The sequence below is a fragment of the Pleurodeles waltl genome, chromosome 11 (genome assembly GCF_031143425.1).
Source record: "Pleurodeles waltl isolate 20211129_DDA chromosome 11, aPleWal1.hap1.20221129, whole genome shotgun sequence".
Classification (NCBI taxonomy): Eukaryota; Metazoa; Chordata; class Amphibia; order Caudata; family Salamandridae; genus Pleurodeles; species Pleurodeles waltl.
In genome coordinates this window covers 908,812,293-908,838,472 of record NC_090450.1, presented here as the reverse complement: position 1 = coordinate 908,838,472, position 26,180 = coordinate 908,812,293, and the positions used below count along the sequence as shown (strand labels likewise).

At 47.8% G+C, this 26,180-nt stretch overlaps 1 protein-coding gene across 4 annotated transcripts in view; it reads right to left on the bottom strand.

Annotated features, from left to right (window-relative positions):
• The window catches only part of HVCN1 (hydrogen voltage gated channel 1), a 264,968-nt gene that overhangs the window by 107,653 nt on the left and 131,135 nt on the right, over nt 1–26,180 (bottom strand). Inside the window, exon 1 of one of the 4 annotated variants that reach the window (XM_069214862.1) lies at nt 1,307–1,393. The exons of the other annotated variants lie outside the window; for them this stretch is intronic. The gene's annotated coding sequence lies outside the window, so the exon portion shown is untranslated. Of the gene's footprint in view, nt 1–1,306; nt 1,394–26,180 lie in introns of those variants that run through there. 4 annotated transcript variants of the gene reach the window in all.

Genomic DNA, 26,180 nt, shown 5'->3' with positions numbered 1-26,180 from the left:
CGAGGATGAGGCAAAACACCCAGTAAGGTGTGTGAGGGCCTTTGCTTATAACTACTGAAGTGCCTAGATTGATCTGCGTCTCACAGTGAATCCCTAGTGGGACTTCCCAGTTCCGAGCAGTGTACCTTGATGTAATGGAAATAAAAATCTATCCAACTCAAACAAAAGAAATATTATTACAAGCACTGCCAAACCAGTATGTCTCAGCTGTGAAAGCTACTAGCTTCACCAAAGCATCTTTTTTTAAATGTATTTTAAGCTATTATGTTTGTGCTATTGCCAGGCAGCCACCATAATTAGGTCCAGCACATAAGCACTCTGACGTGTTGTAGTCTATCCGTGGGCTTTTAACCACGCCCACCGCACGCCCATCACTATCACTCATTTGTGGGCTTGCCTTTCAAAAATCCTTTGTTATTGTTGGTAAATGCTTTATGTTTGTCACTCCTTGGGGTGGTTTTGTTACCGCCTTGGCCATCAACCCTGCACATGGATAATTGCACATTTGCCGATACGTTTGACTGCGAGCAAGTTTCTTTTTATGTTTCTCCTTTGTGCTCACGCTTCTGGCGGCCGTGGCGCTTTGAATTGGCTTGTATCAACTGTATTACTTTTCGTTTTCAATGTATGTGGCAAGAAAAGTCCAGTTAGGAATTTACAGTGCTAATAGCTCTAACGCGAGCCAACGCGAGACCCATTGCATTGCAAATGCTTGTTTTTGTTTTTTTTAACCATTGCAAGATGACCTCCCGCACATGTCCAGTGGTCATAGTTTTTCAGAGATAGCCACTACGGATGGATGCACATTCAGGGCAGAAATCTTTGCCCAGGACTTTCTAAAAGAGAAATTACATTCAATATTGCATGCCAGGCACACGCCCATCTTGAAATGTTTCAAAAACATTGAAATGGCCGATAGGGCGGTGGAGTGTGCTGAAAGCGCAAGGGGTGGGTGGGGTTGCAATCAGACTCTCAATGAGGAACATAGCCTGCAGTTAAAAAGAAAGGAGTGTGGGAGACAGGGAGCAGAAAGAGAGAGAAGGAAAGAAGATGGACTCTCATAGCCACTGCAAACCCTGAAGTTGGCCGTGGAAGGAAACGTCATCAAATAAATATACCGAGCTCAAAATTCTCCTTGGCGGGAAAAACACAAGAACAAGGAAGAAAGCCATTGAGTCTGGAGCAAGGAAGAGAACCAAACAAAAAAAACAAATCAAGCATAAGCAAGCAATTAAGCCGAAACCCACTCTGAATGTAGGTAATGTATTGGAAACAACCCGTCTCACGCAGACAGCCAACAATGTACCTCAGGACATTTACTGGTTGTAGATGGGCAGACTTTTCTTCACTCGCTGTGTCCTTTTATGATCATTCTCTTTTCAGGCGGCGCCGCTTAAAATGACAGGTGGTTCCTTTGTTACACCCCCTCCTTTGGAGAAGCGGAAGTGCTCTTTTACAACCGGGTTTACATAATATTCCTCGGAACACATTACAATTAAACCAGTTTTGCAAGGCGCTTTCCACATCTTTTCTCAGCACGTGTGGTCAGTTTTGCAGACTCATTGTAACACCACAATTTTCTGCTGGGCCAATTGAACCTTATAATAATTAGCCTTCATTTGAGAATTTCAATCTTTTTAACAGTACATGCATCTCAACAGCACACCTTAGAAAAATATACATTTTTAGTACTGGAATGACTCTAAGTGTCCCAGATACACATCAGTTCTCTTCAGAAATATCTTCAAATTACAAACACAGAAGGCACAGTGTCTCCATGGAGGCAGGGACGGTCAGCTTGTGCTCTGGTACCAAACACAGTAAACTCACTTCAGGAAACCAGAGCTGGAAATGAGGAACAGCAAGGCACAATCACACACATCCATGAACCAACATACTAAAACAAAAATAAAAAGCTGCAGACCAGAAGGTGGCCTTACAGTAGGTGCATTGTATATTTTTCTCAGTAGGAAGCACAGCTTGCCAAAACCTAAAGGAAGGATTAGCCAAGTAACAGAAAAGAGGACTTGACACCATCCAACAGCTGCAAACAAGGTCGCCGGCCTCCTAAAAAAAAACTAGCGAAAGACAGGTATACCAACAATGCCCTAAAGGCTTTAACAGTATCAAATATGCATTTTGCTCATAGGAATAAAGGAACAAGAAGTTGCAAGTATAAAAAAAAACTTTGAACTATTGAAGGAGGATAACCCCTCAAGACAAAGGCAGGTCCCTTGACCTGCACAGGAATGCAGCTCCTCACAAAGAAGAGTAATCAGATGTTGCTATCTTCTTCATGGGGAAAGCAAATCATAAAGAACAAAAACAATGAAAGAAGATTTTCAAAATCGCCAAGGTCAAGGAACCACTGAAGAAACAGCAGTACTAAAGGCCAAGCGACTAGACGAAACTAGAAGTCTAACAAGAAGACTGGCAATTCAGGGCCAGCTTTAGGGCAGTGCAATCGGTGACACCGCACCGGGTGCTAGGTTTGGGTGGGGGCGCAGTGTTTGCAGGTATGTTATGATTTTTAAAAGCACCTGCTGCCAGTGTTCCTTCCTCCAGCTATGCTCAGGCAACATTAAAAATGTCAAGTTAACTCTGTGATTAATGTTCTGCCTGGGGAGAAATATAGGATTTCTGTCTAGTGTAACTTTTAACTCGTCATAGGGAAGTGCAGATTGGTTACTATGTCTGCTGCAGTGAACATGTACCATGCAGATCACAGAGTGGATATAATATAAATAGGTCGGAGTGTTACTGCTTTTGTCAGAGAGATTCTTTTATTACTTGCAGTTTATAAATTAAAATCCTAAGAAAGAACAGTGACTATTGTCATCAAAGAGCTCCCTGGGAGGTATAGATCAGAGCGATATGATTTTTCCCCAGTCTTTCATTATACTAATGTTGAAAAAAGGGTTAATTTGGGTAAATAACCAATTCTTACCATTAAAGTGAATCCCCAACCACGGTGTTACATTTTAAATCCTGAGTTTGTGCTTCACCAGAACAAGTACTCTTAAACTATACTGCCTACCACTATGGATGACCTGTGACTTCTACATCTTGTAGTCCTCTGTCTTAATTAACATTTCCTATACACTGATTTACACATGTAGGATTGATTGTCCCTATGCTCTGACACTCTACCCTATACTTCAGAGAGAGTGTCAATCAATCAATCAGTACATTTGTAGAGCGCGCTACTCACCCGTTAGGGTCTCAAGGCGCTTGGGGGGGTGGGGGGAAAGCTGCTACTGCTCGAACAGTCAGGTCTTGAGGTGTCTCCTGAAGGTCAGTAGGTCCTTGGTCTGTGGTAAGTGGATGGGGAGGGTGTTCCAGGTGTTGGCTGCGAGGTAGGAGAATGATCTGCCGCCGGTTGTTGTCCTGTGGATGTGCGGGAGGGAGGCGAGGGCAAGGTCGGCGGAGCAGAGCTGTCTGTTCGGGGTGTAGAAGGTGAGTCGATCATTGAGGTATGCTGGACCGGCGTTGTGGAGTGCTTTGTGGGCATGGGTGAGGAGCTTGAATGTGATCCTTTTGTTGACGGGGAGCAAGTGTAGGTCTCTCAGGTGGGCGGTGATGTGGCTGCGGCGGGGGATGTCGAGGATGAGGCGTGTGGAGGCGTTCTGTATTCGTTGCAGTCTTTTCTGGAGATTGGCCGTGATTCCTCCGTAGAGAGCGTTGCTGTAGTCCAGTCTGCTGCTGACGAGGGCCTGGGTGACTATCCTTCTGGTTTTGGTAGGGATCCACCTGTAGATCTTGCAGAGCGTGCGGAGGTTAAGGAGTGGTGTGGTTAAGGAGACTTCAGAGGCTCTGTTAAATGGTGATAGTGAGGGAATCCATGGCAGAGGTGGTCATTAGGGAGTGCCAACAATCATTGTAGCACTGGGCTCCACCATCGTTAAAGCCAGCAGACTGGCATATAGAGACCCCAAACTGATAGACCATGGACCTCGAAATACTTTAACAGCAGTACTTGCAAGCAAAGGTGAGAACCTGCTTCCTGCAGCCCAAGCTGGAATACCAAGGAGAAAGCCTTTAAACATGTCACAGCTCAGAGAAAGAATGTCTATCATGGAACATGCAATGTGTAAATATGTAAGAAGACATGATTTTACTATAGACAAAGGGACTGCTGAACTGAAACTACCATTGTCTCTAAAAAGGACCCCCATGCTTAACTGGAGGCCAACATGGTAGTCTGGGGACATAGAGTTATGGATCCTATTGTGAAAAGCCAAGAAGGGAAAGGAAATCTACACACAGGAGACCCAGCAGGCTGAACTAAACACTCTTCAGCTGTTGAGGGACCCTAATTTGTCCAGGCCCTCAGTAGAGACTCAAAACTCAGTCAGGGACGGGCATCAAACGACCTCAACATTGGCAAAAAGCCTCAAACACAAACATCCCACCCCCTCCGATCAACTGGACAGCTGTTGCTGTACAAATACCCCAATGCCACACTCTTCTCCCCCCTAGAACTCTCTGGCATCCAGTATGATAAAGACCTGGCAATTTAATGTAAAGCCTGCAAGCCTGACTAAAAGGGAGTGGCCAGTTCAGAAATGTCGCACTTACTGTGTCCAATACAGACAAGCGGACAGCTCGGGTACACAGCAGCTGATATTCCTATACAAAACCACACGGCCATGAGACTCAGTAAGCTAGTGATTGCGTAGCAGGCACTAAACATCCCATGCAGACCTCGTCTGTGATTAAAAACGCAACCTAAAAGTGAAACGTACATGATGCAGAACAGCACGAGGATCCAGGGGAAAGTCACTACTTTCACTTCATCATAGATGCCACAGTGGCTGCTGACAATCAGGCATAACACAGCCTAAAACGGAACTGTGTGAATAAGAAAACCACCACGTATAACCAAGACCACTACTGGGATGTGGTATGGCGGCCTGATGTGGAATACCAAGAATCTCTCACGCCCGAGATGGTTAAATACAATGAAGACGTATGAGACAATGCTGATGATCAGACCAATCAGCAGCAGCATTTTGTCTTTATCTGCAACATCACAGGAGGAAAAAACAAACACAATGCAACACGAGCCCACTAGAGCCTGGGAGGCTAAGAGCACCTCTTCAATGCCACTTACAAACAAGGCAGAAGTGCTGATTAATAAAAGAGCCCATAATCACAGTGAACTGCAGGAAGAACCAGCTGACAGAAGGCACAGGAAGAAGTAAGAAGGCACCAGCCAGCACAGTGATCACAATCACGCATCACACAAAAGACAGCAGGAAGGCTCCGGCTGGTCGCTCAAACACCCAATCATCTGGAGTCTGGATAAGATAAAAATAGATCACTATGCAAGACACAAACATTTTGGAAAGGCATAGAGGAATACAGAAGCGATACACAACACGCATCTCCATATATGCTTCAGGCTGAGCAGCAGGGAGCAAGACATATTCCCAAAATGTTAAGTTTTGCATACACCTCTTGTTGCAGCTGGCCCTTTTTGCAGGGTCATCCCCAGTCTTTTTGCCTCCTTCCTCCTAATTTTCTGACCAGTTTTAGTTGGCTTTAGGACTCTGTGCACTTTACCACTGCTAAAACAGTGCTAAAGTGCATATGCTCTCTGTGTAACTTGTACTGTTGATTGGTTTATTCATGACTGGCATATTTGATTTACTGGTAAATCCCTAGTAAAGTGCACTAGAAGAGCCCAAGACCTGTAAATCAAATGCTACTAGTGGGCCTGCAGCACTGGTTGTGCCACCCTCATTAGTAGCCCTGTACACATGGCTCAGACCTGCCACAACAGTGTATGTGTGTGCATTTTTAACCTGCCAATTCGACTTGGCAAGTGTACCCACTTGCCAGGCCTAAACGCTGTTCAACATCTACAAGGCCCCCTCGCACAAGTGGCCCGTCCGCACAACCTCAACATCATCTCCTACGTCGACGACACCCAACTCATCCTCTCCCTCACCAAGGACCCACACACCGCCAAAACTAACCTCCACGAGGGACTAAAAGACATCGCCGACTGGAGGAGAGACAGCCGGCTAAAATTGAACTCGGACAAAACAGAGGTCCTCATCCTTGGGCGCAACCCCTCCGCCTGGGACAACTCATGACGGCCGTCCACGCTGGGTCCCCCACCGACGCCCACCGACAGCGCACAAAACCTCGGCTTCACCCTCGACTCCTCACTCTCCATGTCAAAACAGGTCAGCGCCATCTCCTCCTCCTGCTACAACACCCTCCGCATGCTTCGCAGAATTTACAAATGGATCCCAACAGAAACAAGAAAAACAGTAACCCAGGCCCTCATCAGCAACAGACTCGACTACGGCAACGCCCTCTACACCGGTATCTCATCCAAACTCCTCCAACGCATCCAAAACGCCTCCGCCTGACTCATCCTCAACATCCCTCGCCACTGCTACATCACCCCCCACCTAAGAGACCTTCACTGGCTCCCCGTCAACAAGAGGATCACCTTCAAGCTCCTCACCCACGCACATAAGGCACTCCACAACACCGGACCATCATACCTGAACAACAGACTCAGCTTCTACACCCCCACCCGGCCTCTCCGCTCCGCTAACCTCGCCCTCGCCTCCGTCCCCCGCATCCGACGCAAATCTTCCGGCGGAAGATCATTCTCTTACCTCGCCGCCAAGACCTGGAACACCCTCCCGCCGGATCTACGACAGACCCAGGACCTTCTTTCCTTCTGAAAACTACTCAAGACTTGGCTCTTCGAGCAGTAGCAGCACCTCCCCCCCCACCAGCGCCTTGAAACCCTCACGGGTATGTAGCGCGCTTTACAAATTAATTGAAAAAAAAAAATGAAAAAAAACATTCCCTATTACTACATGTCAGGCACCCCTAAGGTAGGCCCTAGGTAGCCCAAGGGGCAGGGTGCACTGTATGTTTAAGGTAGGTCATATACTAGTGTGTTTTATATGTCCTAACAGTGAAATACTGCCAAATTCAGTTTTCACTGTGCAAGGCCTATCTCTCTCATAGGTTAACATGGGGGCTGCCTTTAAGTATCCTTAAAGCGCAGATTCCCTTTGAGAGCAGATAAAAATATTGAGTTAAGGGTCTCGGAACTCACAATTTAAAAATACATCTTTTAGTGAAGTTGGTTTTTAAATTGTCTGTTTGAAAATACCACTTTTAGAAAGTAGGCATTTTCTTGTTTAAACTATTCTGTGACTCTGCCTGTTCGTGGATTGTCTGTCTGGGTCAGTTTGACAGTTGGGCTGTTTTGCACCTCTCTTGACAGTGACACAAAGGGGGTGGGGGTGTAGCCTGAATATCCTGATGATCCATCTGAGCTAGAGGGGAGGGAGGAGTGGTCGTTCACACCTGAAAGGAATGTGCCTGTCCTCACACAATGCAGTCTCCAACCCCCTGGTGTGTGTCTAGGGCCTGGCCTGGCCAAGGAAGGATCTCACAAACACTTGAGACTTTGCTTTGAAGTTTGCCAACTTAAAAGGCAGAAAGGGGTATAAGAAAAAGACCCAAAACCCCAGACTTTTAGAATCTTTCAGGAATCGGGAGGAACCTCTGCCGAGCTGAAGAGCTAGAGGAGGAGTACTGTCCCTTTGCTGTGTTGCTTTGCTGGACTGGCCTGCAGTTCCTTCTTCTGCCTGAAAAGGGTGCAAAGGGTGAACTTTGCTGTGTGTCCTGCTTGAGAAAGTTTTCCAAGGGTTTGGAGTAGAGCTTGCCTCCTGTTGGAAGTCTCAGGGACACCAAAGACTTCAGTTTCCTCGACCTGCAGCACTGGGAGCTGTGTGTTTTGTGCTGTTCAAGAGGAGAAACTACCGCACCGCCACAAACGAAGCCACAGGCCTGTACCGTGACCTGCCGACGCCGCATAGAGTCACATTGCCCCGCTTCGCACCGTGACCCTGGTCTCACGGACGCCATCATTGGACGACTTCACCGAGCCGCTGCTCGCACTGCGACCTGTGGGCCCCGCACTCCAGCATCACCTGCTCACACCGCAGCCTGGGCATCCCCAACAACGCCGATCCTGCTGACACCGCCGCCGCTGCCTGCACCGTGGCCTGTGGACACCTCTTGTGAGGTACACAAAGCACCGTCCCGTCCTGCACCGCAGCCCCGGTCCATCGACGCCAGCATCATTGACTCCAGTGTCGTCACCAGGCATCCCTGCCCACACCGCGTCCTCTGGACACCGCTCATGAGGGTCATGAAGCACCGTCCCATCCCGCACCACTGACTTGGGCCTATCGATGACAGCGCTTCAGCAACAACGATGCCGCTGCTGGTACCGTAACCTGGTGACATCGCACGTCGCAATGCCCCTCTTCATACCGTAGCCCTGGTCTCACGACGCCGCTGGACGCAGTCACCGAGCCGCTGCCTGCACTGTGACCTGTGGGCGCTGCACGTTGCATTGTCCTGCTTCGCACCGCAGCCCCAACGCCATCCACGTCAGCGCTCCTGACTTCATCAGCCGGAAGTTCGATACGCAAGGCGTCTGACTTCAAGGGCCCTACGACTCCTGCACCGACTCCAGAACAGACACTGCGACGCCAGCGACGCCGCTCTCCGGAGCTCACCGCGAGGATCACAACACCATGCAATTCCAAAGGTACTGTTTTGCGGGTCTTCCCAACACCGTAGCTGACCTGCAACGCCGCAGATGGCCTGAACTTTTGGTTCCGTTGATCACGACACCTTGATAGCCCCAGTGGAGCTATCGACTTCAAGGAACTGTATTTTTGAGTAAATCTTGCAAAATTCATATCTTTAACACTGTATGTTAGATTTTTATCATTTTGGTCTTGTTTTACACGGATAAATATTGGCTATGTTTCTAAAACTGGTGTGGTGTCCTTTTGTAGTGTTTTCACTTATTTCTGTATGTTATGTGCAAATGCTTTACACATTGCTTCTGAGATAAGCCTGACTGCTCATGCCAAGCTACCAAGGGGGTGAGCAGGGATTATCCGAGCAGGTATCTCCCTTATCCTGACAAGAGTGAGGATCCCTACTTCAAAAGAGTGCAAACCGACTGCCAACTAGAGGCCCCATTTCTAACACCTTTCACCACCAAAAACATTCAAAATGTAAATCCAAATCTGTAGACGCTCCAAAGGCTGAGGGAGTTGAAGTTACTCCAAGGACAGTCTCTTGAAAATGGAGGTGTTCACTTGATTAGAAGAGGGACAGGAGAATGACTTTCTGGAATTAATGACATTCAACAAGTAGAGGAAGAAGCAGCCAGACTTTGACACCTCTTGACCAGCCCTGCATCGCCGTCACTATCCACACCCAGTAGTCCGAAGGCCTAATGGAACATGCCTGTGAGCGGCTGTGAGCATGGAGGCATAAAAGTGTTCAGGACGCAAAGCAGCTCAACAGAACGCGGAGTGCAGCATTTAAGAACACGTTGCCTGTCAACGTGAACTGTGATCTTTCCTCTTCAGCTGTTTCCCAGCTCCAATCGCGGCATGGTTACAACATTCCTCCTACCTTGTTTCTCTAGTCCAGGATGATCATGTTGTAAGACTTTGGACTACAGATCCCTTCACAGCTGGACGAAAAGCCTCCTGTTCAAGTAGAACAGCTCCTAATTCTAGCAGTTAAGGCTTAGGTAAGCTGGACAACATAAACCACGTTAACATCCTGACAATAAGCATATCATATTGTATTGCAGTAAAGTCAGTTTCTACATGCAAACACCTTATGACGTAATATGCCCAATTTCTTAGATTCACTACCCCCCGGAGTGGTAGGAAGCACGATTACTTCTTTCTTGACAAAGCTACCTGTGCCAACAGACTCTCCAGAGTAGGATGAGAAAAGGTAAGCTAGACTATCCTGTGCGTCTTTGCTGCCCGTTCGCTTTCCCAAACCAAATTGTTGGTGGCCAGTACAGTGCTATTAACCTCTTAGCTGCTGGGCCTTCCACCCCCCACCCCTCCCCCCAGTGCTGAGCCCTTTTTTGGCTATTTGGAGTAGTTCGCGCTTAGGCCTTCATAACTTTTTGTCCACATAAGCTATCCACGCCAAATTTGCGTCCTTTTTTTCCAACATCCTAGGGATTCCAATGGTACCCAGAGTTTGTGGTTTCCCCTGGAGGAGACCAAGAAAATAGCCAAAATACAGTGAAAATTTCGTTTTTTCCAAAAAAATGGGGAAAAAGGGCTGCCGAAGAAGGCTTGTGGTTTTTTCCCTGAAAATGCCATCAACAAAGGGTTTCTGGTGCTGAAATCACTATCTTCCCACCTTTCAGGAACGGGCAGATTTGAATCAGAAAACCACATTTTGCAACACAAATTTGGCATTTTACTGGGACATACCCCATTTTTACTATTTTTGGCGCTTTCAGCCTCCTTCCAGTTAGTGACAGGAATGGGTGTGAAACCAATGCTGGATCCCGGAAAGCTAAACATTTCTGAAAGCTAGACAAAATTCTGAATTCAGCAAGGGGGCATTTGTGTAGATCCTACAAGGTTTTCCTACAGAAAATAACAGCTGAAATAAAAACATATCGAAATTGAGCTGAAAACAACAGCCATTTTTCTTTATGTTTTACTCTGTAACTTTTTCCTGCGATGTCAGATTTCTGAAAGCAATATACCATTTTGTCTGCTGGACTCTTCTGGTGTCGGGGATATAAAGGGCTTGTAGGTTCATCAAGAACCCTAGGTACCCAGAGCCAATAAATGAGCTGCACCCTGCAGTTGGTTTTCATTCTATACTGGGTATACAGCAATTCATTTGCTGAAATATGAAGAGTGAAAAATAGGTATCAAGAAAACCTTTGCATTTACAAAATGGGCTCAAGATAAGGTTTTGAGGAGCAGTGGTTATTTGCACATCTCTGAATTCCGGGGTGCCCATACTAGCATGTGAATTGCAGGGCATTTCTCAAATAGACGTCTTTTTACACACTCTCTTATATTTGGAAGGAAAAAATATAGAGAAAGATAAGGGGCAATAACACTTGTTTTGCTATTCTATGTTCCCCCAAGTCTCCCGATAAAAATGATACCTCACTTGTGTGGGTAGGCCTAGCGCCCGCGACAGGAAATGCCCCAAAACACAACGTGGACACATCCCATTTTTTTGACAGAAAACAGAGCTGTTTTTTGCAAAGTGCCTACCTGTAGATTTTGGCCTCTAGCTCAGCCTGCACATAGGGAAACCTACCAAACCTGTGCATTTTTTAAAACTAGAGACCTAGGGGAATCCAAGATGGGGTGACTTGTGGGGCTCTGACAAGGTTCTATTACCCAGAATCCTTTGCAAACCTCAAAACGTGGCTAAAAAAACACGTTTTCCTCACATTTCAGTGACAGAAAGTTCTGGAATCTGAGAGGAGCCACAAATTTCCTTCCACCCAGCGTTCCCCCAAATCTCCCGATAAAAATGATACCTCACTTGTGTGGGTAGGCCTGGTGCCCGCGACAGGAATAGATCACACAACAGTCAATGTTGGTCCTTACATGAGGCAGCTGTTGACCCTGGGGTGATCCATTCCTGACGCAGGCACTAGGTGTAGGCACTCAAGTGGGGTAGTGTTTTTATCAGGACAGGTGAGGAGTCACTGGGTGGTAGGAATTTTGTGGATCCCAGCATATTCCTGTAGTTTGTGTGACAGAAATGCAAGAAAAATAGAGTTTGTATTCAACATTTCAGCTTTGCAGGGTATTCTGGGTAAGAAAACTTTGGGGAATCCACACAAGTCACACCTCTGTGGACTCCCCCGAATGTCTAGTTTCCAGAAATGTTTGGGTTTAGTGTGTTTCTCTATATGGCCGCCAAACCCAGGACCAAAAACACAGGTGCCTGCCTTACAAAACCAGTTTGTTTTGCCATAGATAATTTTGATGTCTCCACAATACGATTTGGGTGGTGGAATTTGGGGCTGAACTAAATTGGGGAGCTCCCAAGAGAGCACTCTCTCTCTCTCTCTGCTTGCCGCCGCATTTACCTGCTCTCTGGGTTGGGCTATCCCACCATTACCCAGTTGCACAAACAGCTTGCGAAGGGACAGCAGGACTGTCCTCATCACCTCCCTCATAATGTACTGGAAGAGGAGTTATCGAATGGGACTCCTCCGACTGAAAAATCACTCCCAGAGTCTGCGCCATTGTCCTATACCTCAGATGCTGTCTCAGTATCTGATGTCTCAGTCTCTGATCCTATGTCAGAGCTGTCCTCTATAACCCGAGTGCAGACAGCAGTCATCCATCAAGATGCCATCTCTGCTATTGGCTAAACTGTTGCTCTAAAACACTAGCCTACGTAGACAGTCACAAAATCGATGGTGTGTGTGAGATACGTGCAACAGTAGGCCACCTTACCTGCGCTTCTTCCCTCAATCAGCATGTTCTTTCAAGACACTCAAAAAACACCTTGTCACATACCATTCGTCACAGTCTTTAGCACCTCCTGCACCCAGTCCAACAATCATTATTGGTGCTCCCAGTCCCGCCTCCTCGGATTCCCTCATTACCACCCAGCAAAAGTGCCCTTCATCTCTCCATAGCCGCCCTCCACCCCGCACATACATTTCATTGGTATTATAGCGCAGGTAATGGCTGACTTTACTAATGTACTCAGCTATTTACATAAAATACAGATTAGCTCTTTGCAGTAGGCATATAAACCTTCTGCGCTTCTTTATGGCACTAAAACTGCCACTAGACAAGTCTGACCCTTTTCCCCCCAGGGAAACCATACACATATTGATAAAAGTGATATATGACAGCCAACCACCTGAAACTCAACTCAAGCAAAACCGAAATAATCCTCTTTGGCCCACACAAAAACACCTGGGACCCCTCATGGTGGCACACCATGCTAGGCCCTGCACCCACCCCCGCCAACCACGCACGCAACCCCGGCATCATCCTAGACTCCTCCCTCTCGATGACCCAACAAATCAACGCTCTCACCTCCTCATGCTTCAACACACTCCGTATACTGAAAAAAAACATTCAAATGGATCCCCACAGAGTCCAGAAAAACTGTCACTCACGCATTCATCAGCAGCAGACTTGATTACGGAAACGCCCTCTACGCCAGCACCACTCTAAAACTCAAGCGCAAACTACAGCGCATCCAGAACTCAGCAGCACAACTCATCCTCGACCTCCCCCGACACGAACACATCTCTCCACACCTCAAATCCCTCCACTGGCTCCCCATTGACAAAAGGCTCACCTTCAAGATCCTCATCCTCGCACACAAATCACTCCACAACACAGGCCCTGCCTACCTCAACGAGAGTCACCTTCCACACTCCCACACGAAACCTCCGCTCAGCTGACCTCTCTCTCGCCTCTGTCCCCCGCATCAAACACAACACCACCGGGGGCAGATCCTTCTCCTACCTTGCACCCAAAACCTGGAACGCCCTCCCAACCCACCTTCGCAAGACCCAAAACCTACTTCATTTCAGGAAGGGCCTCAAAACCTGGCTTTTCGAACTATGATCCTCCCAGCCCCCCTACCCACCCCGCCACCCACACCCCCCAATCCCCCCTCAGCGCCTTGAGACCCTCACGGGTGAGTAGCGCGCTTTATAAATCTCTTTGATTGATTGATATATATATATATAGATCTATCTCTATATATATATATCTATCTACATAGATATATCTATAGATATATCTACATAGATATATGTATCTATATATATAGATCTATATATAGATCTATTTTTTTTTAGTTGTTGTATGGTTTCCTTGGGGGCCAAAATGGCCCCCAGGGAAACCCTACAACATCTAAAAAAAATATTGCCCCCACCGGGGGTCGCCCTGCCCATGGGCAACACCCTGCCAATTTTTTTTTTTTTTTTTTTTTGAAGAAAAAAAAATTTCCCCGCCCCCCCCCCACCTTTTTAAAAAAAAAAATATGCCCCTGGGGGGAGAGAGGGGGGGGGGGGCCCGTTTTCCGAGGGCACCGACCCCCCCCAAGTGAAATTCCTGGTGTCTAGTGGTGTTTCCTGGCCCCCGATCACAGCACAGCTGCGATCGGGGGCCAGGAAACACTTTCAGAAGGCCTTGTAAGAAAGGGGAGACTCTCCCCTTTCTTACGAGGCCTTCCAGAAACTGTTTCCTGGCGAGGCGCGCTGACGTCACAAAGGGGCGGGGGGGCGGGGTGTAGACACGGAAGCTTACAATACAAATAAATAAATAAATAAATCCTCGGGTGCAACGCACCCGAGGATTTATTAACCCCCTCCCTGGTGTCGGCCACTGGTCGTGACCCGCACCAGGGAGGTAGTGCGGGCGTCGGCCAGTGGTCGACGCACGCATTGAAGAGGTTAAAAAGTAGCACCTGCTCAGAGTCCTAAAGACCTTAGTATACATATTTGTGGTTGGAATATATGCAAAGCATTTCTACAGTCCCAGCAGCCTTCTTTATTACTGCTGGGAAGGAAGGTCGCTCCTCAAAAAGAGAGCCTTAGGAATGTCGCCGGCAGATGAAGGATCCACATCATTGGTTTTGTAGAGATCCACAGTCAACCCATTTCCATGTTCTCTGTTGGCCAGAGGTACTACCCCACCGCCTCTTGCTTTTGCCATTCTCATCTTGATTTAAGAATGTGAGCAGGGAGTATGAAGAATCACCGTTCTTGCTTGCCAGTGTTTATACTACACGCAGGGATCTCCAACTTTTTCTGTAATAAGAGCTACTTATGTTCAATGAAAATCATACTGAGCTACCAATATTATTAGTGTTTCAGAGACAATATTATGTTAGTGGCCACCCCGTGCAAGACTGCAAGAGGTGACTACCTCAATGAATTAGGTAGGGTTGCCAGTATTAATGCAAGAACGGTTTTATCAACTTGGATTGTAGATGTATTTTGGAAATTTAACCTTTTTTATCCAAACATCATCCTATCAGCTGGGAAAATACACACAATTTCATCTTGAATACACAATTTTCAACTTTGGTGTATGTATGTTGATTCATCCAAGCAATAGCCTCTAATTTAGTAGGCTGGACTGCACATGGGAGAGCTAATTATAGGTAGCTGGCGAACTACCAGTAACTCACGAGCTACGTTGGAGATGTCTGCTATAGTGCAATTAATTTATTTTAGGCAACAGCTGTGCCCAAGCCATGCAATAGGATGATGTAGAACATACAGTGTAATAAATCCACACCCCATGCACACAGGTAACAGCAATGCTATAATTATGTAGACTGCTGAGAACAAGCCATTCTTGTTTGTACAGGCATTCTCCCTGACACTGCCAAAGACTGAAAAAAATCCTTAAAAGTGCTCCTCCTGTTCAAGTAGCGCCACCAGGAGTACTACGGCCACTTAAAAACACAGACGATCTTGCTTTATTTCTCTCAGCTACAAAATATTCCATTTGTCCCAAACTGCGCAAGCTTCGCTCATCAACGTTAAAGAGAAGCTTGCAGGGAAGCAATAACTCGAGCTCAGCCCAGGGGACCCGCAGTTGTAAGCTGCAAACTTGTGAGATCTCTGCCACTGGTGCCAACCGACACACTTCAGCTTTAATTCCTCATTAAAGTCATTAGTGCCATCGTGTGAAGGGTCGGATGCTAGTAAAAGGAACGAATTCCGAAGGTCGAGTCCTGCTGACTGAACACGCGTTTATTTCTTTCTGCTTATTTGCACAACCATAGCATGCACTAATTTCATTATTTATTTCGGTTTAAAAAAGCCATATCAGTAATGAAGATATATTTTTATTCAGAATGACCGTTCGCTCATTTCACCTAATCTTAGATGTGTTAGAACTGCGGCATTATCATGGTTTTAAGTGTGATATTGTTATGGTTTTAATTAACAAACAATAAAGAATATTACAGATTTATCTGCAAGATATCGGCTTGTTCTCTTGTCAAAAACAGTGAGACCTTATTGCCTGCAGGAACTCCAAACATCCCGTCACTGCCACCCCCGGAGTGTTGCTGCATGCGAGTGCCAGCTGAGACACCATCAAATAGTCTCAGATTTTGAAAAGTTTAAAAATGGCAAGAACCAACGGCTGCATCAGCCATCTACTACCCAAAAGAACATGAGACTTTGGTTAAAGGTTTACAGCGCCTGGGTGATTGACGGCCTTGAGAGGTAGTGTTTTTAACGTACGGAACAATTAACCTGAGCCCTGCTCAGTCGTGTAAAGTTCAGTTGAACTTTTCCCTTGGTACAGTAACCAGCCCCAGAGTTTGCTAAATCCACAAAGTATAAAAAGATGCTGCCTGTTTACAGATGTCCACTGCCGCTGAAAACACGATAAGGCTAGTTTAGTTTTGCTTGAGTCATTCTTGTGAAAAACAAGGATATAAAACGGGTACTAGTCAGATGTTTTACCTGGAAGAATCTAACCAGGGACACCACACAGTATAAATAAGACTTGGTTTCAGTAGAACTATCAACGTTCGTGCTTTGATAATGTCAAGAATCAATTGGGAGCACCCCGCAGCCTAATCTTTTTACTATGCCAAGAAACACCGTCAAGACACATGCAGGGTTGAGAAGAACAACTTAGTTACCTTCGGAAACGCTTTTTTCTGGTGGATACATTAGCGACCTGTGGATTCCTCCCCTTATGAATTCTCCCAATGCGCCAGCATCCGACGGAAAATCTTCTTCCCAGCTCTCCACGTTGACGAGGACGTCACAATTGCACGGCTCCATGCGACTCTGTTTGACATCACCGTGCCAATAAGAGGTCCTCGCCGGCGTGCTGACGTCAGTTTCACCCATTTTTTACGTGCCTTTGAGGCGAACAGGTGAAAACCGACCTCACAATAGCTCAAACGAATATAGATATACATAAAACCATAATGATGTAATACAATTATAACCATCATTTATATATACATATAATAACCAAAACATATACACTTGCAAAACAAAAGCCTTGGTATGACCAGACAGGCAACGGGGAGGCGGGTAGGACTGTGAGGAATCCACAGGTAGCTAATATATCCACCAGAAAAAGCGTTACCGAAGGTAAGTAACTAGTTCTTCTGATAGATACAACTACCTGTGGATTCCTCACCTTATGAATAGAGTGCCAAAGCAGTACCGCACTGGGAGGTGGGTGCCTGACTGGTTACACAAAGAAATCCTACAATACAGATCGTGCAAAATGGCCGTCTCTCCTAGCCTCCGATTCCAGGCAAAAATGCTTTGCGAAGGTGTGGAGGGACGCCCAAGCTGCTGCCTTGCAAATATCCACCACCGGAACCCCACTAGCCAGGGTCAAAGTGGCGGACTTAGCCCTGGTCGAATGGGCTCCAATACCCTCAGGGGGAACCTTCTTTGCCAATGAGTAAGAAACCTTGATTCAAAGAATAACCCACCTGGGTATCGTTCTTTTATGGACCGCTGTGCCCTTCCCCTTTCCTACATATCCCACGAATAGCTGGTCTTCCAAGCAAAAGTCTTTTGTCCTCTCAATTTAAAAACTGAGAGCACTTCTGGGGTCCAAACGATGGAGCCTCTCTTCCTCCTTCGAGGAGTGAGGAGGAGGGTAGAAAGATGGAAGGGCAATGGTCTGTCCCATATGAAAAGGAGTGACAACTTTAGGTAGGAAAGCCGCCCTGGTTTCCAGCACTACTTTATCAGGAAAGAATAAAGTAAAGGGAGGCTTAACACCAAGAGCCTGAAGCTCACCAACACGCCTAGCCGATGTTATAGCTATCAGAAAAAAGTCATAAGAACTAAAAATCTTAGTGGGCAAGAATGCATGGGTTCAAATGGTGAACCCATTAAAAAAGTTAAAACCAGATTCAGATCCCACTGAGGCATAAGAAAAGGAGTGGGAGGAAATTTATTAGTTAAACCCTTTAAGAACCTAATAACAATAGGCTATTTAAACAAGGAGGGTTGATCCGGAAGGCAAAGAAAGGCAGACAGTGCCACCAAATAGCCTTTAACAGTAGCAACTGCACAACCCTTCTGTGCTAAAGCTAATGCAAACAACAGAACATCAGACAGATGGGCTCTTAAAGGATCAATTTGTTTCTCTCCACACCAAGCGACAAATTTTGCCCACCTGCCGGCATAAACAGTCTTAGTGGAGTGTCGCCTGGCTGATAAAATAATATCCACTATCTCTGGTGTGAGGGAGAAAGAACTCAGATTGCCCTATTCAGTCTCCAGCCATGAAGGTGCAGGCTCTGGAGGTAGGGGTGTAGAGCCTGCCCCTGCGACTGCAAGAGGAGATCTGCCCTGAGAGGGAGACGGAGTGGAGAGCACAGTGAGAGTTGGAGAAGGTCCATGTACCACACCCTTCTTGGCCAATCCAGAGCTATTAAAATGACCTGAGCCCAATCTTGGCGAATCTTTCTCAGAACCCGAGGAATCAAGGGTATGGGGGGAAACGCGTAAAGCAACTGGTCGCACCAAGAGATGTGAAACGCATCCCCCAAAGCTCCTTGTACCGGATACTGGAGGCTGCAGGACGACGGGGCAGTGCGCGTTCTCCAGAGTGGCAAACAGATCTATCCTTGGAGAATCCCACATCTAAAAGATGCGAAGGACCAGATCCGGATGGAGACGCCACTCGTGATCGGCCGAGAAATGTCGACTGAGAGTGCCTGCACATACATTGAGCACACCGGCCAGATGAATCGCTACCAAGCAAATACGATGGTCCTGAAGCCAGGATCAGAGCCGCAGAGCCTCTCTGCAGAGAAGGTACGACCCCACTCCTCCCTGCTTGTTTGTATACCACATCGCAGTAGTGTTGTCTGTTAGGACCTGAACTGACTGACTGCGAAGGGACGGGAGGAAGGCCTTGAGAGTCAGACGTATTGCCCGCAATTCTAACAGATTGATATGAGAAGTCTGTTCCACTGGAGACCAACGACTCTTGATCTCCAGCTCCCCTATATGAGCTCCCCACCCTAGAGTGGAAGCATCCGTCATGACCGTGGCCATCGGAGGCAGCAGTGAAAACGGCCTTCCTTGAGAAAGGTTGCCGTCCACAGCCCACCATCGTAGATCCGCTGCAATGTCTCTGGAGATCAATATCGACTCCTTGAGATCCCCTTTGTGTTGAAACCACTGCTTGCGGAGGCACCATTGGAGAGCCCTCATGTGCCAACGTGAATGAGTGACCAACAGATTGCAAGAAGAAAACAGACTGAGCAGGCATAGGACCTTGAGGACTGGAACAACTGCTCCATTTTGAAACATTGGAATCAACACCTGGATGTCCTGAATCTGCTGAGGTGGAAGATAGGCTCGATTCAATGCTGTATCCAGTACTGCCCCTATGAACAGGAGGTGCTGCAAGGGCTCCAGGTGAGATTTGGGCACGTTTATCAAAAACCCCAGACTGAACAACAACTGAGCTGTCATTTGCAAGAGATGAAGCACAAGCTCCGGAGACTTGGCTTTGATCAACCAATCGTCCAGGTAAGGGAATACCGATATTCCCTTTCTTCTGAGACTTGCTGCAATCACCGCAATCACCTTCGTGAAGACTCGAGGTGCTAAAGTAAGACCAAACGGAAGGACCACAAGCTGGTAGTGTTGCGACCCCACCCCAAACCGGAGATACTTCCTGTCCGACTTGAGTATAGGGATATGAAAGTAAGCATCTTGCAAGTCGACAGACACCATCCAATCCTCTTTGTTCAACGCCAAAAAGACCTACGCCAGAGTCAGCATCTTGAATTTCTCCTGTTTGAGGAACCAATTCAAAATCCTCAGGTTCAGGATTCATCTCAATCGACCATCCTTCTTGGGAATCAGGAAATATCTTGAATAACAACCCTGACCCCTCTCCTGCTCTGGCACCAACTCCACTGCACCTTTTGATAACAGCATTTAAACCTCCTGCTGCAACAACAGGAGATGGTCTTCAGAACAAAACGAGGGACGGGGAGGGATGGGAGGGGGAAGCTCCTGAAAAGGAAGAGCATATCCTTTCCTCACAATGTTCAGAACCCAGGAGTCTGATGTGATTAACTCCCACTCGCAGAGAAAAAGACGCAATCTTCCCCCTACAGGAGAAGTATGGCTAAAAATGGGCAGAAAACTAGGGCTGCTTCCCTTGTTGTTGTCCTCTAGATGAAGAGGATGATGCAGGGTGCTGCTGGGTGGCCCCTCTTGTCCGAACCCTCCCCCGCCCTCTAAAGAACAAGTTACTTACCTTCGGTAACGCTTTTTCTGGTAGATACACTAGCTACCTGTGGATTCCTCACCTTATGAATTCGTCCTTGCGTCAGCATCCGACGGAAAGTCTTCTTCCTAGCTGTCCACGTCGATGAGGATGTCATAATGGCACGGCTCCACGTGACTCCGTCTGATGTCCACGTGCCAATAAGAGGTCCTCGTCGGCGTACTGACGTCAGTTTCACCTCATTTTTTACGTGCCTTTGAGGCGAACAGGTGGGAACCGACCCATCAAAAACCGTAAAGAAAGATAGATATACACACACAATAAAATTTTCCATTGAACCCATATATTTATATAGATACATAAAAATACATATTATATATATACACATACAAATAAACATATCTCCAGATAAGTAAAAATCAACCACTGCAAGATAACTGTGAAATCAGACAGGCAACGGGGAGGCAGAAGGGACTGTGAGGAAAAAACAGGTAGCTAGTGTATCCACCAGAAAAAGCGTTACCGAAGGTAAGTAACTTGTTCTTCTGATGGATACAACTACCTGTGGATTCCTCACCTTATGAATAGAGTCCCAAAGCAGTACCGCACTCGGTGGTGGGTGCCCGCCTGATTACACCAAGAAATCTTGCAATACCGAACGAGCAAAATGACCGTCCCTCCTCACTTCAGAGTCCAAACAATAATGTTTTATGAAGGTATGGAGGGACGCCCAAGTTGCCGCTTTGCATATATCCACTAAAGGAACTCCTCTCGCTAGGGCCGAGGAAGCAGACTTAGCCCTAGTAGAATGGGCCCTGATACCTTCAGGAGGGACTTTCTTCGCCAGAGAGTAACACATTTTTAAACACAAGATGACCCACCTGGAGAGTGTTCGTTTCTGGACCGCTCTGCCCTTTCGCTGTCCAACATACCCTACGAACAGCTGATCATCCAAGCAAAAGTCTTTAGTCCTCTCAAGGTAGAAACTCAGCGCCCTCTTAGGGTCCAGCCTATGGAGCCTCTCTTCATCTTTGGAAGGGTGGGGAGGAGGGTAGAACGAGGGAAGGGTAATACACTGCCCTATATGAAAAGGAGTGACAACTTTTGGCAGAAAAGCCGCCCTGGTTTTCAGCACCACTTTATCAGGGAAGAACAAGGTAAAAGGAGGTTTAACAGAAAGGGCTTGAAGCTCCCCAACCCTCCTAGCAGAAGTGATCGCAATTAAGAAAACAGTCTTTAAGACCAAGTATCTCAACGGACATGAATGCATGGGCTCGAAAGGTGAACCCATCAAAAACGTTAATACCAGATTCAAGTCCCACTGAGGCATGTGAAAGGGCGTGGGAGGAAACTTATTCACTAAACCATTAATAAACCTATTTACAATTGGAGATTTAAACAAAGAAGGTTGGTCCGGAAGGCAAAGAAAAGCCGACAGAGCCGCTAAATAACCTTTAACTGTAGCTACCGTACAGCCTTTCTTTGCTAAACTAAGAGCAAACAAAAGAATATCAGAAAGGTGGGCCTTCAAGGGATCTTTTTGATTCTCCCCACACCAAACCACATATTTTGCCCACCTGCCGGCATAAATGGATTTAGTGGAGTGTCGCCTGGACGATAGAATAACATCCACTACATCCAGTGGGAGAGAAAACAAACTCAGGTTGCTCCGTTCAATATCCAGGCATGAAGGTGCAGGCTCTGGAGGTGGGGGTGTAGAACCTGCCCCTGCGACTGTGAGAGGAGGTCTGCCCTGAGCAGGAGACGGAGCGGAGGGCACTGAGAGAGTTGAAGCAGGTCTGTATACCATACCCTTCTCGGTCAGTCCGGTGCCACCAAGATGACTTGGGCCCGGTCTTGACGAACCTTCCTCAGAACCCGAGGAATCAAGGGTATGGGGGGAAACGCGTAAAGCAACTGGCCGCTCCAGGACATCTGAAACGCATCCCACAATGCCCCTTGCAACGGATACTGGAGGCTGCAGAACAACGGGTAATGCGCTTTCTCTCGAGTGGCGAATAAATCCACCTGAGGAGTACCCCACATCCCGAAGATGTGGAGGACCAGGTCTGGATGGAGACGCCACTCGTGATCTATCGAGAAGTGACGACTGAGACCATCCGCACGCACATTCAGAACTCCGGCCAAATGACTCGCTATTAAGCAAATCTGATGGTCCTGAGCCCAGGACCAGAGTCGCAGGGCTTCTCTGCAGAGAAGGTACGACCCTACTCCTCCCTGCTTGTTTATATACCACATTGCAGTAGTGTTGTCTGTTAAGATCTGAACTGACCGACCGCGAAGGGAAGGGAGGAAGGCCTTGAGCGCCAAACGTACCGCCCGCAATTCCAACAGATTGATATGCAACATCTGTTCCGCTGGAGACCAATGACTCTTGATCTCCAGGTCCCCCAGATGAGCTCCCCACCCTAGAGTGGAAGCATCCGATATCACTGTGGCCACCGGAGGTGGCAGTGAAAACGGTTTTCCTTGGGAAAGGTTGCCGTCCACTGTCCACCAATGAAGATCCGCTACAGCGTCATTGGAGATCTTTATTGAATCCCTGAAATCTCCTTTGTGCTGGAACCACTGCCTGCGGAGGCACCACTGAAGAGCCCACATATGCCAGCGAGCGTGAGTGACCAACAGAATGCAAGAAGCAAACAGACCTAGCAGGCGTAAGACCTTGAGGACTGGAACTGCTGCTCCAACTTGAAACAATGGAATCAGCGCCTGAATGTCCTGAACCCGCTGAGGCGGGGGGTAGGCCCGAAATATTGTTGTGTACAGTACTGCCCCTAAGAACAGCAGGCGTTGAGAGGGCTCCAGGTGAGATTTGTGCACATTTACAGAAAAACCCAGATCGAACAACAATTGGGTTGTCATTCGCAGTTGAGACAACACAAGCTCTGGAGACTTGGCTTTGATCAATCAATCATCCAGGTAGGGAAAAACCGCTACTTCCCTCCTTCTGCGATGTGCTGCAACAACCGCCATCACCTTCGTAAAAACCCGAGGTGCTGAAGTAAGTCCAAACGGAAGGACCGCAAACTGGTAGTGTTGCGTTCCGACCACAAACCGGAGATACTTCCTGTGCGACTTGATTATCGGAACATGAAAGTACGCATCCTGCAAGTCGACAGACACCATCCAGTCTCCTTTGTTCAACGCCAATAGTACCTGCGCTAGGGTCAGCATTTTTAATTTTTCCTGCTTGAGGAACAAATTCAAAATTCTCAAGTCTAGGATCGGCCTTAAACGACCGCCCACTTTGGGAATCAGGAAATATCTTGAATAACACCCCTGACCCCTTTCCTGCAACGGCACCAACTCTATAGCGCCCTTTGCCAACATGGTTACAACCTCCTGTTGCAACAACAGAAGATGGTCTTCTGAACAAAAAGAGGGATGGGGGGAAAGGGAGGAGGGAACTCCTTAAAGGGGAGAGCATAACCTTTTTCCACAATTCTTAGCACCCACGAGTCTGTTGTAATCGACTTCCATTTCTGTAGAAAAAGACTCAATCTTCCCCCTACAGGAGAAGTATGGATGATAAAGTGGGAAAAATAGGGCTGCTTCTGCTGTTGTCCACCAGAGGAGGATGATGAAGATGACAGCTGCTGGGCTGGCCCTCTAGCTCTACCCCTACCCCGCCCTCTAAAGGCACGATAGGGCGGATTGGCAGGCTGCTCGGCGAAGGACTGCGACCTCCGAAAGGCAGAGCCACGAACAAACCCCCGAAATTTGCAAAAAGGTCTATAAGATGTTGTAGCAGAGGTCTGTAAGCCTAACGACTTAGCTGTCGCCCGACAGTCCTTAAACCGTTCAAGGGCAGAGTCCGCCTTGTCCCCATCAAATTGTAGATCCATTAAGGTGGATTGAACATCCGAAGAAAAACCAGAGGACCTTAACCAGGCATGCCTCCTAGTAGCCACAGATGTTTCCATGGCCCTGGCTATCGAATCCGAAGTGTCCAGGCCAGATTGTATAATTTGTTGAGCAGCCGCCTGCGCATCCATAAAAAGGGATCCAAACGACTTTTGCATCTCCTGTTGCAGATCCTTTGCCATTTCCTTAGCGGAGTCCATAAGGGCGTGGACGTATCTGCCCAGCACACAGGTAGAATTAGTAGCCTTAAGCGCCATACTGCATGATGAAAAGATCTTCTTCGAAGACTGCTCCATCCTCTTGGACTCCCTATCAGTTGGGACTCCAGGGAATGTTCCAGGAGCAGACTTCGCGGAACATGACGCCTGGACTACTAAACTTTCCGGAGTTGGATGTCGCGATAGGAAAAACGGATCTCCTGGTGCGCCCCTATGTCTCCTCGCCACTGCCCTGTTCACTGCAGGAGTTGTTACTGGCTTCTTCCATAAGTCCAATATAGGCTCAGTTAAAGCCTCATTGAAAGGCAGCAAAGGGTCAGCACTGGACGAAGAAGGATGCAGTACCTCTGTGAGCAGGTTAGTTTTCACCTCCACCACAGACAAAGGCAAGTCCAGGAACTCTGCTGCCTTCCTTACCGCTGTATGGAATGAAGCGACCTCTTCTGTAAACTCCCCCGGAGACACAATGTCCCACTCCGGGGAAGTATCCAGACCACTTGCAGTGGCTAGACCGTGGAACTCATCCGAAGGCTCAATCTCTCCTTCCTTCAGCTGTCTATATTACTCCTTCTCCAAAAGTCTTAATGCCTTCCTACGAGATCGAAGATGTGTCTCTAGGGCCGGCGTCGATAAAGAGTCCATCGACGCCGACGACTTCGAACCTCGAAAAGGCCCAGGAAGAGATGGATGACTCCTAGTGTCACCCAGCACCGGCGCCGACACGGAGTCCAACGAAGACCTCCGCGGAGTCGGTTGGCAGGAAGGTGATGGAGCTGGTCTGGAAGGAGACATCATCGACGTCGGATGGCGCGGTGATGGAGTCGGCTGACGTGATGGTGGATCCACCGTCACAAGTGGTGAACTCCCGCTAGGGGATACCCTCTGCGCCGAACCGCCAGTCTCCGTAGGGCAAAAGGGCATGAATGGAGCTGCCTTGTACGGCGCCGGAGAGCCCAAATCAAACGCCAATGGCCCCCTGGGACCCGCTGGTGCACCAGCAGGGGCCATGGATTGAAACACGGCATACATTGCATTCAAGAATGCAGCCGGATCCGTCCCTGGAGCCAGGAAAGCCGGGTATTGTTGAGCAGAGGTCTGCTGTACATCAGGATCCCTCGACGCCGGCGAAAAATGAGGGCTACGATGAACGACCTCAAAGACAGATGGCACCGGCGACAACTCTGGAATCCTGGGCTGAGGCGTCACAGTAGGGCTCATCTCCCATGTCTTCTGGCGTTGAGAAGACCGAGACCTCGACCTCGATCGGCTCCGCTCCGACCGGCGCCGAGAGTCATGACGGCGCCGAGAGTCATGATGACGCCGCTTCTTATGCTTCTTGGGTGAAGCATAGGAGGAATCCTTTTTATGGCCCTTTTTCTTCGCTTTTGCTAGGAAAAGCTTCGCCTCACGCTCTCTCAGAGCTTTTGGATTCATGCTCTGGCACGAAGAGCATCCTTCCACATCATGCTCTGAACTAAGGCACCAAATACAATCTGAATGGGGGTCGGTCACTGACATCCGACCCCCGCATTCTCTACACGGCTTGAAACCGGACTTTTTTGGAGGCGACATTGTAACCACCAAAAAGCGCTACAGTTATCAACGAGCCAGGAAGAAAAATCATTGGCGTCGAAGGCACGGAAAAAAGGAAAACTGATGTCAGTACGCCGACGAGGACCTCTTTTTGGCACGTTGACGTCAGACGGAGTCACGTGGAGCCGTGCCATTATGACGTCCTCGTCGACGTGGACAGCTAGGAAGAAGACTTTCCATTGGATGCTGACGCAAGGACGAATTCATAAGGTGAGGAATCCACAGGTAGTTGTATCCATCAGAAGGACCTATAAAGGAGGCTGGCAGGCTGTTGGACTGTGGTCTCCCACGGTAAACGGCTCTGCGCCCAAACCCCCTGAATCTCCGAAAGGACCTGAAAGGGGTAGTAGTGGAAGCCTGAAGACCCAAAGACTTTGCTGTGGCCCTA